Source organism: Myxocyprinus asiaticus, chromosome 21 (assembly GCF_019703515.2).
Source record: "Myxocyprinus asiaticus isolate MX2 ecotype Aquarium Trade chromosome 21, UBuf_Myxa_2, whole genome shotgun sequence".
In the NCBI taxonomy this organism is placed as follows: domain Eukaryota; kingdom Metazoa; phylum Chordata; class Actinopteri; order Cypriniformes; family Catostomidae; genus Myxocyprinus; species Myxocyprinus asiaticus.
Genome location: NC_059364.1, coordinates 42,927,629 through 42,939,578, shown reverse-complemented (window position 1 = coordinate 42,939,578; position 11,950 = coordinate 42,927,629). Strand labels below are relative to the sequence as shown.

The window sequence follows — 11,950 nt, the reverse complement described above, 5'->3', positions numbered from 1 at the left end:
ATATCATGATCCTGTAACAGTTTTTCTGAAATTGTCACACAGAGTTGGGTGAAGGAAACTTTGATTATAATATTCTGAACAATCATTTTGTTTTCATATTTATTATTTAAATTAGACAGAATATTTGGCTTTTACGGCACACAAAATAACATTCCTAAAATAAATAAAAAAACCTGATCATATAAAAACTCTCAAATAGACACACATTATGCCTATATTAAGTCCAATGTGGCCATGCTTCCCTGCGCTCTGGCTTTTTTGGGCTGCGGTCTGCTCTGAATCTTTGTCCGGCTCTTGCCGTGGGTGACTGAGGTGTTCCAGCTTTGATGTAGCCATCACTGGAGGCTGAAGAAGATGATGAGGAGGTGAGTGTTTTCTGCAAGGCCAGAGCAAAACGATAGTCTGTGCGCTCAGGTACGTCCCAGACCAACACTTTCTGACCACAGCGCTCACAGGTGTGAAGAGCTTCACTGGACACACTGGCATCTGCAGTGCACAATGAGGAGGAAACACTCGGTTTATTGGAGGAGTTCAGCTCAGACATCTCAACTTCAGCCAAGTCTGTCTCATTTTTAGTCAATATTGAACTGTCGCCATTGGAGGGCAAGTTTGTGAGCTTAATGCTTTTCTCCAAGCTCTTTCTTTGGAAGAAAGATGAGATACCAGTTGTGGATCCTCCTATGGCTTTCTGAGATGATGTAGCTGTGGATGCGTTTTCCACAGGAGTGGGTGACAATGTATGTGAGGTAGGTTTATCTTTACAAGCTTCCTCCGCTTGCCTCTTTTTCTTTTCAGCGGCTCTCTTGAACAAAGACTGGAGGACTCCTGGACTCTTTGGTTGAGTTTTGGGGGCAGTAGGAGTCTGTGTTGAAGGAGCATCGCTGAACAGGAAGCTGGCTATCCCTCCTGATGAAGCTGAAGGTGCATCACTGAACTTACTGGCTGAAAGATGAAGGCAAGTCAAGGCAGGAGACCTTTGAACAACAACAAAAAATACAGCCTTGGCAAAGTAACTCATAAAATGTATACTTTTTTGAGCTGTCAATTTAAAGTGTTGATTTAGTGCAATTAACTATATGAAAAAGAATGTATTAAAAAAATTCAACGCAATTAATCATGCCCCCAACCTAGGGCTAGGTAAAAATATAGATTTTCCGATGCATCGCAATATTCATTTGAATGATTTCGATATCAATTCTTAAATCCTGCGATCGATCTTTTACTAGATGAGCAACTCTCTGCAATGCAAGTAAATCCCTTGCATGAGACCAAAATTTACGCCATGCAACTAAAAATTTCTGTGATTAACCACTTGATGGTAAATGTTAAGATTTCACTCACCAGTGATTTAGAATATTGGCAAAGAAGTTCAGAATCCTTTCACTACGTTGAGAGTAAAAGTTTGATTTGACTCGTTCCATGTAATGTGTGTCCAAAGACGAGATCCACTCAATCCATTTGTCATTGAATAATGACTCTTAATAACCTTTTTTTACAGAAAATTGTTGATCAAAAACAAAAAAACAAACATTTCATTCTAATCACAAATAGCAACGATGAGGTAAAGAAGCCATTCGAGTCATCTCTCGTTAATATGCGCTCTTTTACAGAACTGACAATTTTCTTAAAGAGACAGTACCGATTTTTAGCATGTGTTCAACAAATCAAGGTAAATACTTGTAAATAATATAAATGATCTAAACAATAAACATGTAACAAAATATAATATATGCAATATATAATCTTATTTATTGATAGAAAACATGGATTTGTACATTTTTAAAAAGCTAAAAATGTGATCAAAATGATGAAAAACAAATAAAATATAATTTGAAAACTGATATTTTCATAATTTAACTAGTTATAAAGTCCCCTGTATAATTAATTTCATATGTAAGCAAAAGGGATATTATAACTGAAATATACCCATATGAATTGATATCGAATCTGAATCGAATCAATACTAGGGTTAGGTATTGATACAGATTTCCCACTTCGGTTCCAATTCACAAGCTCTCAATTCGATTCCAATCTCGTTTCGAAATCAATTCATATGGGTATATTTCTGTTACAATGTCCATTTTGCTAACATATTAAAGAAATTCTTTCTCAGCTCTTAATTGTAAAGGAACCTGGTTACAATCCAAAAATATACATTTTACAAATTATTTTATTATTAATTCGTTTTTCATCAAATTGGTCACATTTTAGCTTTTGAAAACTGTTAAAATTCAGTCTATTTCATCAATAAATCTCTTGAAATTGCCTATATTATGTTGCATATATATGTTTGTTACATTTCTATTGTTTACTTGCATAATTTGAACTATTTACAAGTATTTACATTGATCTGTTAAACACGTGCTTAATCAGTACTGTCTCTTTAAGACTACCGGCATCAGCCAGTGAGTGCATATATAAGGAGAGAAGACGTGCGTAATTTCTTTAGCACATCTATGTGTGATTAGAATAAAAAAAATAAAAATCAATAATCAACTGACTGTAAAAGAAAATAAATAAAGAAATAGAAAGGGTATTAAAAGAGTATTAAAACAAACTTCTACTCAAACACGCAGTGAAAGTGCCTCTGTGGTAATAACTTCTCCACTATACTACTCAATCACTGGTGAGTAAAATCTGAACATTTACTAGCCATGGCTAATCAGAGACATTTTTAGTTGCATAGAGTGAGATTTGATTGCACAGTGTTTCCCACAGGATTTTGTGAGACTGTGGTGAGTGGACCTCAGACCCTCTAGGGAGTAAGAAAATGTTGTACATTTTAAAGTTAAATGCATCAGTCTGGTACAATTTAAGAGCAAAATTAAGAGGCTAGATCTATGAAGAACTTTGTGCTCTTGTAAACAATGTTGTGCTCTAGTAGTAATTTAATCACGATGGTAACAAACCACAAGAAGGATATTCTGTTTTCAGTCAGGGACTGTAAAGACAGTAAACCCTTGTGTCATTGCCCACATAGGGATTCAGCCAACCCTTGAATTCAGGGATTAACTCTTATTCTTTTCTATAGTTCTGGGAGTATATTTTAGAGTGTGACATGTTAGCAATTTTTTTGAATGTGTTAGTAATGTCCAAGGCTGTGTGTATGTGTATTGATATTTGTATTATTTGTATATTTATAGTTTAATAAAGTTTAAAGTTTATTATTTTGTGTTTGAATAAAGTACAATGTACAGACTTGTCTAAATAAATTACCTGAATTCAGAGAGTTCAGAAAAGGGAATGAACTAAACCCCTGTGATAGTGAATGATAAGACAGTGATAAGCGCATGAGAAGAATAAAAATCTAATTAAACAGTCAAATTAAATTGTTTAAATTAAAACAAAAGAGGAGCAAACAATACAGATTAGTGATTGGTCCTTGGCAACACTGTTTGCACAAGCGCAGCTCATTCACGTCTATGTCAGCTGCCGTGCAAACACAACATTAGAGAACTTTTATGTTATTAATATTTTCGGTTCATTATGAAACTGTGGCGGGACAAATTAGACTGTCACAGTACCACAGTCTAGGTAATTAATGGGAAACACTGGTCGCACATGCAAGTGATTTGCTTGCATTATAGAGGGTTGCAATACAGAGTGAATGATTGATCTTGGGATTTAAGAATCGATATACAGATTGTTTGAACGAAGATCGCGATGCATCGGAAAATCAATATTTTTACCCATCCCTAAGCAATACCCAGCTCTACCCCAACCTGTACATAAATTCTGCAAAATTGAATGTTCCTACCATCAGTGCAATTCTATCTTTATGTACCATTTTGATGTTTTTGTGAATATGGCAGTAGGGGGCAGTCAGCGCAACCTCAGCTGTACAGGCACCATGCCAATTCAAACCAAAGCCTTCCACAGATGAAACACTATTGCGTTCAAAGACAGCTGGACCATGCACTAGGGCTGAAATGATAAGTCGACATTTTCAGCAAAGTCGACAATAAAACATTTAATGTCGACAATGAAAGTTTAATTTGTCAAATAGTCATTGTATCTCATTTAACACAACATGACATGATATACAGGTGCATCTCAAAAAATTAGAATATTGTGGAAAAGTTCTGTAAGGGGGTTTAGAGGAAAGGAGGAGGCGAGAACCGGCTTGACAACTTAAATAATAATTTATTAAACAAAAACCCAACCAAAAACACACAACTAAAAACACAGCACAGCTGTCTGTAATTCTCTCTCTCTCGAACTGTCGTCCCCGGCCGCCTTTATCCCTCGCGCGCCCCATCAGGCTGATTGGGGACCAGGTGTGTCTCATTCCAACCCGGCCCCGCCCTCCTCGGCTCTACAAGTTCCTTTTTTTCCGTAATTTAATTCAAAAAGTGGAACTTTCATATATTCTAGATTCATTACACATAAAGTGAAATATTTCAACCATTTTTTTGTTTTAATCTTGATGATTACGGTTTACAGCTCATGGAAATCAAAAATCCAGTGTCACAAAATATTAGAATAAAAAATGTATAATACAGAAATTATGAGGCATAAATTCATAACACATTTTTAATGTTTTACATGTGGTGTTCCTTATATTTAAATGCTCCTCTAAAAGTCTCCCACAGCACTGTGACCGGTGTCTGAATGTTCACAAACAGTATACCATTGCTCGGCTGTTTAGAACTTCTTTTTACCCCTGAATGAAGAATGAAGAAGAACTTCTCCGGAAGTATATCAGGGCCTTAAATCCGCTCAGTGACAGACAACAGCAATTCTTTCTCTCACCGGACACTTATTAACCAAGATTAATAATGATGTAAGATATTTTCCATTGCTCGTTCATGTTAACTACTGCATTAAGTCATGTTAACATATCCAACCTTATTGCACCAAAAGTGCCACCAAAACATTTAGTAATAAAAGAAACATTTCATTTTAAAACACTTTTTGACAAGATAAAGGCTTTTAAAAGGATTACACATTTTTACTGAAAAAGAGAAATTTCCAGCTGAGGAAAAATTCTAGAGCTGAATAAAAAAAAACTTTATATTGGCTGCAGAACTTTCCATGACATTTTTGATTTTATACATTTTTCCAGGCCTTGAAATCACAATTCTGATTTTCTGCAAGCATGGGAACCCTATCATTGTGATTCTCACCCAGTCTTCTCTCCAAAGTGCTGCTCCAGCTGGCTCTTGGTGAACAGAGTTTTTTTTCTTCAAAAAGCAGCTGAATATACAACCCTCTTCAAATCTCTACTTCAAATCTAAAAACAACATTTTAAACAAAATCTGGTTTCACACTACATCTCTGTACTAGCTTTTTCTTGTCAATTTTGAAACTTTGTATTGCAGCATTTCTAATGTCAAAGTCTCATTATGATGATGTAGAATCTGCTGATAATGGAGGATAAAAGCATAAATAAGGCCCTATTCACACCTGCTATTAACATCCACATCAGATGATCCAGTAACAAGTGATCAGTCAGGACAGATTGCGGTTTAAACCTGGATTTAACATGCTCTCCTGACCACATTATCACTGATTTATCGGTTACTTGCATAACACAGTACATCAGTGAGTGTGTGCAAGTACATATTGATAAAGCAATAAAAAAGTGGCACAAAAAATATGGCACACTGAAAATTTGCCTGTGATGTTCCTCATTTGTAAGTGGCTTTTGATAAAAGCATCTGCTAAAGCACTAAATGTAAGCAAAATTCATTAAGATATGAAGTCTTGTTTTCAAGAGAAATTAACAAAATCTAGTGAGATTTAGGCTTTTACCAAGAAAAAGCTTTTTGCAAATGGTGTAAAAAAATAAATGTAATATCTTATGCCAATTTACTTCTCCAGTAAATCTATAGTGTTTTAAGAACAAAACATATTTAAAATATGAAAGGCAATGCAAAGCTCGGTGCCACTGTTTTCATCAAGTTAACCTTGTTGTGTGAGATCCCAGCAGAGCAGCGGAATCCAATGTGTTCCTCCACTGCGGCCCTCATCTCCTCCACAAGAAGAGCACCCACTGCCAGATGCAGCTCTGCATTGTTCAACTGAGAGCAGAAGGACAGTGGGTCCGGCCACTGCAGTAGTCCTCTGGACCGCTGTTCTTCCGCACAAACACATGAATCAGATTGGTGAAGCTCACATTAAGCTGGCTCTACACTAGCAGACTCAAAACAGCTAGTTTTGGCCAAGGGTGTCACACATGCAGGCTGTTTTGCTGAGATCTTGCTCTCTTCAGTCAGAGGTATGAAACACTTGCTGATTAAAAATGGTGGAGGGGTGACACACATAACGACTCACTGCAACTATCTCTCACTGACAAAATAGCAACATGAGTAAAATTGCAGTTGCAATAGAGTAATTTGGAGCATTTTCAGACCTGATTTATTGATCCAAAACAGGGGCTAAAATAGCTACAATGTTGCATTTTCTTCATGGTTTGGTTGGCTTTCACAAGGTTATATTTTAAAATGCACCAAAACTAAAATGCCAGTTAAGGTTATTTGTATCCGTTATTAGTTGCTTTTGCATTACTTCTGCAGAATGACAGAATCACTATGGATTTTATTCAGCGTCTGTGATGATATGCTGCAGAGTATGATATATATATATAAAAAAGTTTTGATCAGCTTGTCCTCTTGTCAGTTCTTCTCAGAGACAGAATGGTTTTTTTCAAACAAAACAGATATTTTTTTTAGTACTTGAAGCCTTTAACTTGGCAGGGAGTCCCAACCGTCAAGTGATTAACACCTCCCACTAACAGGTGCTAATGGGTGCTCTGTCTCCTTCTGCCTGGCCAGTGATTATGTTAATGAAGCTAACACCTGAAAATCATTGGAAAATCAGCTAGTGCAGAGCCAGCTTAAAGCTTCCTTTCATGCATTCTGTCATTCTGATTCTGATATACACTGGTGGCCAAAAGTTTGGAATAATGTACAGATTTTGCTGTTTCAGAAGGAAATTGGTACTTTAATTCACCAAAGTGACATTCAACTAATCACAAAGTATAGTCAGGACATTACTGATGTAAAAAACAGCACCATCACTGGGCAGGCCCCATTTCCATCACTCCAACACCTTATCCTTGAGTAATCATGCTAAATTGATCATTTGGTACTAGAGTATCACTTGCCATTATATCAAACACAGTTGGAAGCTATTTGGTTTGTTAAATGAAGTTTAACATTGTCTTTGTGTTTGTTTTTGAGTTGCCACTGTATGCAATAGACTGGTATGTCTTAAGGTCAATATTAAGTCAAAAATGGCACAAAAAAAAAAAAAAGAGAAAAAAAAAAGAAACAGCATTCTCTAGAAACTCATCAGTCAATCATTGTTTTGAGGAATGAAGGCTATACAATGCTTGAAATTGCCAAAAAACTGAAGATTTCATACAAAGGTGTACACTATAGTCTTCAAAGACAAAGAACAACTGGCTCTAACAAGGACAGAAAGAGATGTGGAAGGCCAGATGTACAACTAAACAAGAGGATAAGTACATCAGAGTCTCTAGTTTGAGAAATAGACGCCTCACATGTCCTCAGCTGACAGCTTCATTGAATTCTACTCGCTCAACATCAAGTTTCATGTACAACAGTAAAGAGAAGACTCAGGGGTGCAGGCCTTATGGGAAGAATTGCAAAGAAAAAGCCACTTTTGAAACAGAAACACAAAAAGAAAAGGTTAGAGTGGGCAAAGAAACACAGACATTGGACAACAGATAATTGGAAAAGAGTGTTATGGATCTTCACCCCATTGAGATTTTGTGGGATCAGCCACATCTATGGCAAGTGCTACAGGAAGTGTGGGGTGAAATGTCACCTGAGTATCTGGACAAACTGACAGCTAGAATGTCAAGGATCTGCAAAGCTGTCATTGCTACACGTGGAGGATTTTTTGATGAGAACTCTTTTTTAGTAGTTTAAGAAGTTCTGAACGTTTTTTTCAAATTGTAATAGTAATTTTTCATGTTATTAACGTCCTGACTATACATTGTGATCAGTTGAATGCCACTTTGGTGAATAAAAGTACCAATTTCTTTCCATTAAGACCAAAATCTGTACATTATTCCAAACTTCTGATGTCCAGTTTGTGTAAAGCAGTGCACGCTTATTTAATACACGACACATGTCCCAAAATAAACATGAGATCAGATCTACTGTACGGGGAATGGAGACTTCACCCACAAGCGGTGAGCCAGGCCGTATCTCTTCACATCGCCCAAAAACGCTCACTCACGGTCATCTGAATCAGAGTCAACAGCGCATGCACGAGAGACTGGACGGCAGCCAGAGAAATGTTTTATGTCAAATAGTTTTGAGATTTTAAACTTCTGAAAATTAACATTTAGCATTCAATTTGGTTTGTATCTGTAAGTAAAGTGTCAAATACTGCATTGCCAATGTACACTTAAGCTTATCTTGCCAATAAAGTTTGATATACAGTGGCTATAAAAAGTCTACACACCCCTGCTAAAATTGCAGGTTTTTGAGATGTAAAAGGTGAATCCAAGATAAATCATGTCACATATTTTTTCACCTTCAATGTGATAATGCAATCAACCAAACTGAAGTAAACAACAAATAGAAACTTTTTAGGGAAATAAGTAAATAAGTAAAAGACTTGGTTGCATAAGTGTGCACACCTCTCAACTAACACTTGGTTGAAGCACCTTTTGCTTTTAATACAGCAGCCAGTCTTTTTGAATAAGAGCCTATCAACTTAGCACATCTTGATCTGTCCATTTTTTCCCACTCTTCCTTGCAAAAAAGATCCAAATCAATCAAATTGCGAGGGGACCTCCTGTGCACAGCCCTCTTCAAGTCATTCCACAAGTTGTCAACTGGATTTAGGTCTGGGCTCTGACTGGGCCATTCCAAAACCATTCCTTTGTTGACTTAAAATTGTGTTTGGGGTCATTATCGTGCTGAAAGATGAAATTCCTCTTTATATTCAGCTTTCTAATGGAGGCCTGCAGGTTTTGTGCCAAAATTGACTGGTATTTGGCACTATCTTTGATTCCTTCTATCTTGACTTTTGCCCCAGTCCCAGCTGAAGAGAAGCAGCCCCATTGCATAGCTTCCACCACCATGTTTCACTGTAGGTATGGTGTTGTTTGGGTGATGCTGTCTTTTTTTGTGCCAAAAATGCCTTTTAAAATGATGGCCAAAAAGTTCTACTTCGGTTTCATCAGACCATAAAACATTTTGCTACTTGGTTTTGGGTAATTGGATATATGTTTTGGCAAAATTTGTGAATAATGGCTTCCGCTTGCCACCCTACCCCATAGCCCAGACAAATGATGAATATGGGATATTGTTGTCACATGCAGAAAGTGACCAGTACTTCCCAGATATTCTTGCATCTCTTTTAATGTAGCTGTAGGCCTCTTGGTAGCCTCCCTCATAAGTTTTCTTATTGTTTTTTCAATTTTTGATGGGCGTCCTGTTTTTTTGGAATGCCACGCTATTATAATTCAAGAAATAACACCTAAAACAAAAATTTTGAGAATTAAAAAAAGGATTCATACCCTTCATAATTACTAGGTTAACCTTGATCAGGTACAAGCTATTGTCTTATAAACACATCTCATTTGTTACTCTAGTCTCCACTAGTGTTTGGAAATTAGTGGATCAGCTGCTTTCAGTTCCTTCATTTGCATAAATACCTTCCCTCTCAATAAGATCAAACTGTATATTTGGATTGTTATTAAGAATTTGCAGTCATTTTACACACCTTTATCTTGTACTCTCACTCTGTGCCTCTTCATTGGAGCTGATTTGTGGAAGTCCTTCTAGATAGGTGCTCTTCAGATGATGTAATTTAATGTCCAGAGCAGTCATATCCTTCAGTCTCTGCTGCACACTCTCAGTGAGGTCCATGTACGCTTCATCAATACTTGCTCTTTCAATGACAGCAAAGCGTGACATCACCTAAATCACTTCCACACTGATGCCCGGATCCAGAAGTTGTTCAAAAAATATATTTAAAAAAAAAGCACATGCAGAGTTCAGTACTATGCATTTGTTATGGAGAGAGTAATAATGTGCACTAACTAGGTAAGATCAGCCTTCCCATGTGACTCTCTGACCCGGGCCACCTGGAGATCAGGGCACAGCTTCTTAGCATCATCTGCCCACATGTTTCTGGTGACACCATGTGCCCTGGCTTCATAACTCGCTGCAATAATACTGATAACAGAACAAAGCACATCAAAGAGGACATTTCAGTTGGAGACTTTCACTGAGAAATGAATGAAATTAAGTCAAGAATTAAGGGGTGCTGGACAGTCATGAAAAATAGCCTTTATGAAAAACATTTATGGGAGTATTGCATATTTATCTGAGTAGGTTTATTTTTGAAAATAAAAAACAATACAGTTAATTGAACATACAACTGATGAGCCAAAACATTATAACCACAAGACTAATATGATGTTGGTCCTCTACGTGCCGCAAAAAGAGCGTCGACCCGCCGAGGCATGGACTCTACAAGACCCCTGAAGGTGTCCTGTGGTATCTGGCACCAAGACATTAGCAGCAGATCCTTCAAGTCCTGTAAGTTACAAGGTGGAGCCGCCGCATTATCCTGCTGAAAGAGGCCACTGCCATCAGGGAACACCATTGCCATGAAGGGGTGTACCTGGTCTGCAATGATGTTTAGGTAGGTGGCACATGTCAAATTGACGTCCACATGAATGGCTGGACACAGGGTTTCCCAGCAGAACATTCCCTCCACCGGCTTGCTGTCTTCCCACAGTACATCCTGGTGCCATCACTTCCCCAGGTAAACAGTGCACACATACACTGTCATCCATGTGATGTAAAAGAAAACAGGACTCATCGGGCCAGGCTCACGTTCCCATTTGTAGGCCCTTTCGATGGTGGACAGTGGTCAGCATGGCACTCTGTCCGGTCTGTGGCTACGCAGCCCCATACGCAGCTGGGTGCGATGCACTGTGTGTTGAGACACATTCTTCCCGTAACCATCATTAACATTTTCTGTGACTTGTGCCACAGTAGACCTTCTGTCAGTTCAGACCAGACGGGATAACCTTTGTTGCCCACGCACATCGATGAGCCTTGGATGCCCAACACCCTGTCACCGGTTTGTGGTTTGTCCCTCCTCGGACCACTGTCGGTAGGTACTCACCACTGTTGCCTGGGAGCACCCCACAAGAATTGACCTTTCAGAGATGCTCTGACCCAGTCGTCTGGCCATAACAATTTGGCCCTTGTCAAAGTCACTCAGGTCTTTACTCCTGCCCATTTCTCCTGCATTCAACACGTTGACTATGAGAACTGATTGTTCGCTTACCATCTAATCTACCCAGACCTTGACATGTGGCCTTGTTAGGAGATGATCAACGTTATTTGCTTCACCTGTGAGTGGTCATAATATTTTGGCTCATCGGTATACACTTCCATTGTAAGTGCTTAAGTGTAACTTCAATTTTTGCTCTTTTTAAAGTCGAAATAAATTTTGTGGTAATCAACATTATGCCACAAATGCTTCTATAAAAAAATCTGAATTTTATTTTGGAGAATTAAATTCTAATTTAAAAGGGTTTTGAGCAAGGTGTTTGAAACCAAAATACAAAACCTCTGCTAGAGAAAACGCCTCTTATCTATTATAAAATTCTATTGTATATATAATTATACAAGCACAGTACGGACTACACGCTTCATCGATTCACAGTTAATAGCTGTAACATTTAAGTGCCATGAAGATGTGCATATCTCATCCTCCTCCTTTCCATGTCTTGTATTGAGCTACAACACAGGGCTTGTTCTTTAGTTCAGGATTGATTCTCTGCTCCACTTGCACATAAAACAGTCCATGTCCGCCAGAGCGACCACTCTCTTCTTCCCGAAATCCACAATGAAAATAACCCAAATATGTTAAACCACCAACGAAAGAAAGTTTGTGTACTTTCCGCGCGCTACCACCGTCCTCTCTTCTCCTGCGTAACGGCGGA

General features: G+C 38.0%; 1 pseudogene; it reads right to left on the bottom strand.

The window, feature by feature from the left end:
* Positions 1–11,855, bottom strand: LOC127412048 (DNA polymerase eta-like; annotated as a pseudogene).
* Positions 11,856–11,950: the final 95 nt, after the last annotated feature.